At 38.5% G+C, this 5,000-nt stretch overlaps 7 non-coding genes and 2 pseudogenes across 7 annotated transcripts in view; all 9 read right to left on the bottom strand.

Moving 5' to 3' along the window:
- LOC137869826 (5S ribosomal RNA) overlaps nucleotides 1–55 on the bottom strand; it is a 119-nt gene extending 64 nt beyond the window's left edge. The window contains exon 1 of the ribosomal RNA XR_011102551.1: nucleotides 1–55. This exon is cut by the window's left edge and continues 64 nt beyond it. This is a non-coding gene — a ribosomal RNA (5S ribosomal RNA).
- A 452-nt stretch (nucleotides 56–507) lies between these two features.
- Nucleotides 508–626, bottom strand: LOC137869715 (5S ribosomal RNA). The gene has a single exon (XR_011102447.1). It is a non-coding gene; the product is annotated as a 5S ribosomal RNA (ribosomal RNA).
- Nucleotides 627–1,078: 452 nt separating this feature from the next.
- Nucleotides 1,079–1,197, bottom strand: LOC137869876 (5S ribosomal RNA). Its single transcript, XR_011102601.1, has one exon. It is a non-coding gene; the product is annotated as a 5S ribosomal RNA (ribosomal RNA).
- A 452-nt stretch (nucleotides 1,198–1,649) lies between these two features.
- On the bottom strand, nucleotides 1,650–1,768 carry LOC137869702 (5S ribosomal RNA). The gene has a single exon (XR_011102434.1). It is a non-coding gene; the product is annotated as a 5S ribosomal RNA (ribosomal RNA).
- Nucleotides 1,769–2,220: 452 nt separating this feature from the next.
- On the bottom strand, nucleotides 2,221–2,339 carry LOC137869898 (5S ribosomal RNA). The gene has a single exon (XR_011102620.1). It is a non-coding gene; the product is annotated as a 5S ribosomal RNA (ribosomal RNA).
- A 452-nt stretch (nucleotides 2,340–2,791) lies between these two features.
- On the bottom strand, nucleotides 2,792–2,910 carry LOC137869949 (5S ribosomal RNA; annotated as a pseudogene).
- A 453-nt stretch (nucleotides 2,911–3,363) lies between these two features.
- Nucleotides 3,364–3,482, bottom strand: LOC137869756 (5S ribosomal RNA). The gene has a single exon (XR_011102485.1). It is a non-coding gene; the product is annotated as a 5S ribosomal RNA (ribosomal RNA).
- Nucleotides 3,483–3,934: 452 nt separating this feature from the next.
- LOC137869745 (5S ribosomal RNA) lies at nucleotides 3,935–4,053 on the bottom strand. Its single transcript, XR_011102475.1, has one exon. It is a non-coding gene; the product is annotated as a 5S ribosomal RNA (ribosomal RNA).
- A 452-nt stretch (nucleotides 4,054–4,505) lies between these two features.
- On the bottom strand, nucleotides 4,506–4,614 carry LOC137869987 (5S ribosomal RNA; annotated as a pseudogene).
- Nucleotides 4,615–5,000: the final 386 nt, after the last annotated feature.

Below are 5,000 nucleotides of genomic sequence, written 5' to 3'. Positions count from 1 at the left end.
TTAGCTTCCGAGATCTGACGAGATCGGGCGCAATCAGAGAGGTATGGCCGTAAGCAAGTTTGTCTCCAACACATAGTCCTTTAAAAGCTGTTACAAATTGATGTCATTTATAGTACTTTTAGGACATGTTTAAGAAATCTCATTTTATGTTCAAAGGGACCCCGTTTTTAAAAAATGAAGCAGTTCTTTGAATGGTAGGGTGAATGGTGAATTAAACTTTACTTCTCTTCACAGAGAACTCTGACCTGTTGGTCAGAACCGGCTTGAAAAGACTCAAATACCAACAACAGTAGGTCAATTGCAAAATGTGAACGAACCTAAACCAGTTCATTGATTAACATTCCAAAATGAAGAAAATATTGATATGATATTGATTGATTTTCTTTTCCCTTTTGACTGTTACCCACCTCTTTTTATGGTTCTCTTCTTCAATCTTGCCTCATTCTCACATATTTGTCAAATGAAAAAGCAGCAGTGTTCTCTGCCTTATGGAGAGAAAAGTGAAAAAGCTTACAACACCTGGTATTCCCAGGCAGTCTCCCATCCAAGTACTAACCAGGCCCAACTCTGCTTAGCTTCCGAGATCGGACAAGATCGGGCGCAATCAGAGAGGTATGGCCGTAAGCAAGTTTGTCTCCAACACATAGTCCTTTAAAAGCTGTTACAAATTGCTGTCATTTATAGTACATTTAGGACATGTTTAAGAAATCTCATTTTATGTTCAAAGGGACCCCGTTTTTAAAAAATGAAGCAGTTCTTTGAATGGTAGGGTGAATGGTGAATTAAACTTTACTTTTCGTCACAGAGAACTCTGACCTGTTGGTCAGAACCGGCTTGAAAAGACTCAAATACCAACAACAGTAGGTCAATTGCAAAATGTGAACGAACCTTAATCAGTTCATTGATTAACATTGCAAAAAGAAGAAAATATTGATATGATATCGATTGATTCTCTTTTCCCTTTTTACTGTTACCCACGTCTTTTCATGCATCTCTTCTTCACTCTTGCCTCTTTCTCAAATATTTGTCAAATGAAAAAGCAGCAGTGTCCTCTGCATTATGGAGAGAAAAGTGAAAAAGCTTACAGCACCAGGTATTTCCAGGCAGTCTCCCATCCAAGTACTAACCAGGCCCGACTCTGCTTAGCTTTCGAGATCGGACGAGATCGGGCGCGATCAGAGAGGTATGGCCGTAAGAAAGTTTGTCTCCAACACATAGTCCTTTAAAAGCTGTTACAAATTGCTGTCATTTATAGTACATTTAGGACATTTTTAAGAAATCTCATTTTATGTTCAAAGGGACCCCGTTTTTAAAAAATGAAGCAGTTCTTAGAATGGTAGGGTGAATGGTGAATTAAACTTTACTTTTCGTCACAGAGAACTCTGACCTGTTGGTCAGAACCGGCTTGAAAAGACTCAAATACCAACAACAGTAGGTCAATTGCAAAACGTTAACGAACCTAAACCAGTTCATTGATTAACATTCCAAAAAGAAGAAAATATTGATATGATATCGATTGATTCTCTTTTCCCTTTTTACTGTTACTCACGTCTTTTCATGCACCTCTTCTTCACTCTTGCCTCTTTCTCAAATATTTGTCAAATGAAAAAGCAGCATTGTCCTCTGCCTTATGGAGAGAAAAGTGAAAAAGCTTACAGCACCAGGTATTCCCAGGCAGTCTCCCATCCAAGTACTAACCAGGCCCGACTCTGCTTAGCTTCCGAGATCGGACGAGATCGGGCACAATCAGAGAGGAATGGCCGTAAGCAAGTTTGTCTCCAACACATAGTCCTTTAAAAGCTGTTACAAATTGCAGTCATTTATAGTTCATTTAGGACATGTTTAAGAAATCTCATTTTATGTTCCAAGGGACCCCGTTTTTAAAAAATGAAGCAGTTCTTTAAATGGTAGGGTGAATGGTGAATTAAACTTTACTTTTCTTCACAGAGAAGTCTGACCTGTTGGTCAGAACCGGCTTGAAAAGACTCAAATACCAACAACAGTAGGTCAATTGCAAAATGTGAACGAACCTAAACCAGTTCATTGATTAACATTCCAAAATGAAGAAAATATTGATATGATATTGATTGATTCTCTTTTCCCTTTTGACTGTTACCCACCTCTTTTTATGGATCTCTTCTTCAATCTTGCCTCATTCTCACATATTTGTCAAATGACAAAGCAGCAGTGTCCTCTGCCTTATGGAGAGAAAAGTGAAAAAGCTTACAGCACCTGGTATCCCCAGGCAGTCTCCCATCCAAGTATTAACCAGGCCCAACTCTGCTTAGCTTCCGAGATCGGACAAGATCGGGCGCAATCAGAGAGGTATGGCCGTAAGCAAGTTTGTCTCCAACACATAGTCCTTTAAAAGCTGTTACAAATTGCTGTCATTTATAGTACATTTAGGACATGTTTAAGAAATCTCATTTTATGTTCAAAGGGACCCCGTTTTTAAAAAATGAAGCAGTTCTTTGAATGGTAGGGTGAATGGTGAATTAAACTTTACTTTTCGTCACAGAGAACTCTGACCTGTTGGTCAGAACCGGCTTGAAAAGACTCAAATACCAACAACAGTAGGTCAATTGCAAAATGTGAACGAACCTTAATCAGTTCATTGATTAACATTGCAAAAAGAAGAAAATATTGATATGATATCGATTGATTCTCTTTTCCCTTTTTACTGTTACTCACGTCTTTTCATGCATCTCTTCTTCACTCTTGCCTCTTTCTCAAATATTTGTCAAATGAAAAAGCAGCAGTGTCCTCTGCATTATGGAGAGAAAAGTGAAAAAGCTTACAGCACCAGGTATTTCCAGGCAGTCTCCCATCCAAGTACTAACCAAGCCCGACTCTGCTTAGCTTTCGAGATCGGACGAGATCGGGCACGATCAGAGAGGTCTGGCCGTAAGAAAGTTTGTCTCCAACACATAGTCCTTTAAAAGCTGTTACAAATTGCTGTCATTTATAGTACATTTAGGACATTTTTAAGAAATCTCATTTTATGTTCAAAGGGACCCCGTTTTTAAAAAATTAAGCAGTTCTTAGAATGGTAGGGTGAATGGTGAATTAAACTTTGCTGTTCTTCACAGAGAACTCTGACCTGTTGGTCAGAACTGGCTTGAAAAGACTCAAATACCAACAACAGTATGTCAATTGCAAAATGTGAACGAACCTAAACCAGTTCATTGATTAACATTCCAAAATGAAGAAAATATTGATATGATATTGATTGATTCTCTTTTCCCTTTTTACTGTTACCCACCTTTTTTCATGCATCTCTTCTTCAATCTTGCCTCTTTCTCACATATTTGTCAAGTGAAATATGCAGCAGTGTCTTCTGCCTTAAGGAGAGAAAAGTGAAAAGGCTTACAGCACCTGGTATTCCCAGGCAGTCTCCCATCCAAGTACTAACCAGGCCCGATTCTGCTTAGCTTCCGAGATCGGACGAGATCGGGCACGATCAGAGAGGTATGGCCGTAAGCAAGTTTGTCTCCAACACATAGTCCTTTAAAAGCTTTTACAAATTGCTGTCATTTAAAGTACATTTAGGACATGTTTAAGAAATCTCATTTTATGTTCAAAGGGACCCCGTTTTTAAAAGATGAAGCAGTTCTTTGAATGGTAGGGTGAATGGTGAATTAAAATTTGCTGTTCTTAACAGAGAACTCTGAGCTATTGGTCAGAACCGGCTTGAAAAGACTCAAATACCAACAACAATAGGTCAATTGCAAAATGTGAACGAACCTAAACCAGTTCATTGATTAACATTCCAAAAAGAAGAAAATATTGATATGATATTGATTGATTCTCTTTTCACTTTTTACTGTTACTCACGTCTTTTCATGCATCTCTTCTTCAATCTTGCCTCTTTCTCACATATTTGTCAAATGAAAAAGCAGCATTGTCCTCTGCCTTATGGAGAGAAAAGTGAAAGAGCTTACAGCACCTGGTATTCCGAGGAGGTCTCCCATCCAAGTACTAAGCAAGCCCGACTCTGCTTAGCTTCCGAGATCGGACGAGATCGGGCGCGATCAGAGAGGTATGGCCGTAAGCAAGTTTGTCTCCAACACATAGTCCTTTAAAAGCTGTTACAAATTGCTGTCATTTATAGTACATTTAGTACATGTTTAAGAAATCTCATTTTATGTTCAAAGGGACCCCGTTTTTAAAAAATGAAGCAGTTCTTTGAATGGTAGGGTGAATGGTGAATTAAACTTTGCTGTTCTTCACAGAGAACTCTGAGCTATTGGTCAGAACCGGCTTGAAAAGACTCAAATACCAACAACAGTAGGTCAATTGCAAAATGTGAACGAACCTAAACCAGTTCATTGATTAACATTCCAAAAAGAAGAAAATATTGATATGATATCGATTGATTCTCTTTTCCCTTTTTACTGTTACTCACTTCTTTTCATGCATCTCTTCTTCACTCTTGCCTCTTTCTCACATATTTGTCAAATGAAAAAGCAGCATTGTCCTCTGCCTTATGGAGAGAAAAGTGAAAGAGCTTACAGCACCTGGTATTTCGAGGAGGTCTCCCATCCAAGTACTAACCAAGCCCAACTCTGCTTAGCTTCCGAGATCGGACGCGATCAGAGAGGTATGGCCGTAAGCAAGTTTGTCTCCAACACATAGTCCTTTAAAAGCTGTTAGAAATTGCAGTCATTTATAGTACATTTAGGACATGTTTAAGAAATCTCATTTTATGTTCAAAGGGACCCCGTTTTTAAAAAATGAAGCAGTTCTTTGAATGGTAGGGTGAATGGTGAATTAAACTTTGCTGTTCTTCACAGAGAACTCTGAGCTATTGGTCAGAACCGGCTTGAAAAGACTCAAATACCAACAACAGTAGGTCAATTACAAAATGTGAACGAACCTAAACCAGTTCATTGATTAACATTCCAAAAAGAAGAAAATATTGATATGATATCGATTGATTCTCTTTTCCCTTTTTACTTTTACTCACTTCTTTTCATGCATCTCTTCTTCAATCTTGCCTC

Source organism: Cebidichthys violaceus, unplaced genomic scaffold (assembly GCF_023349555.1).
Source record: "Cebidichthys violaceus isolate CVI_PGR_0920_01 unplaced genomic scaffold, fCebVio1.0.p SCAF_127, whole genome shotgun sequence".
In the NCBI taxonomy this organism is placed as follows: Eukaryota; Metazoa; Chordata; class Actinopteri; order Perciformes; family Stichaeidae; genus Cebidichthys; species Cebidichthys violaceus.
The sequence above is the reverse complement of the archived record's forward strand: the minus strand, read 5'-3'. Positions and strand labels throughout refer to the sequence as shown.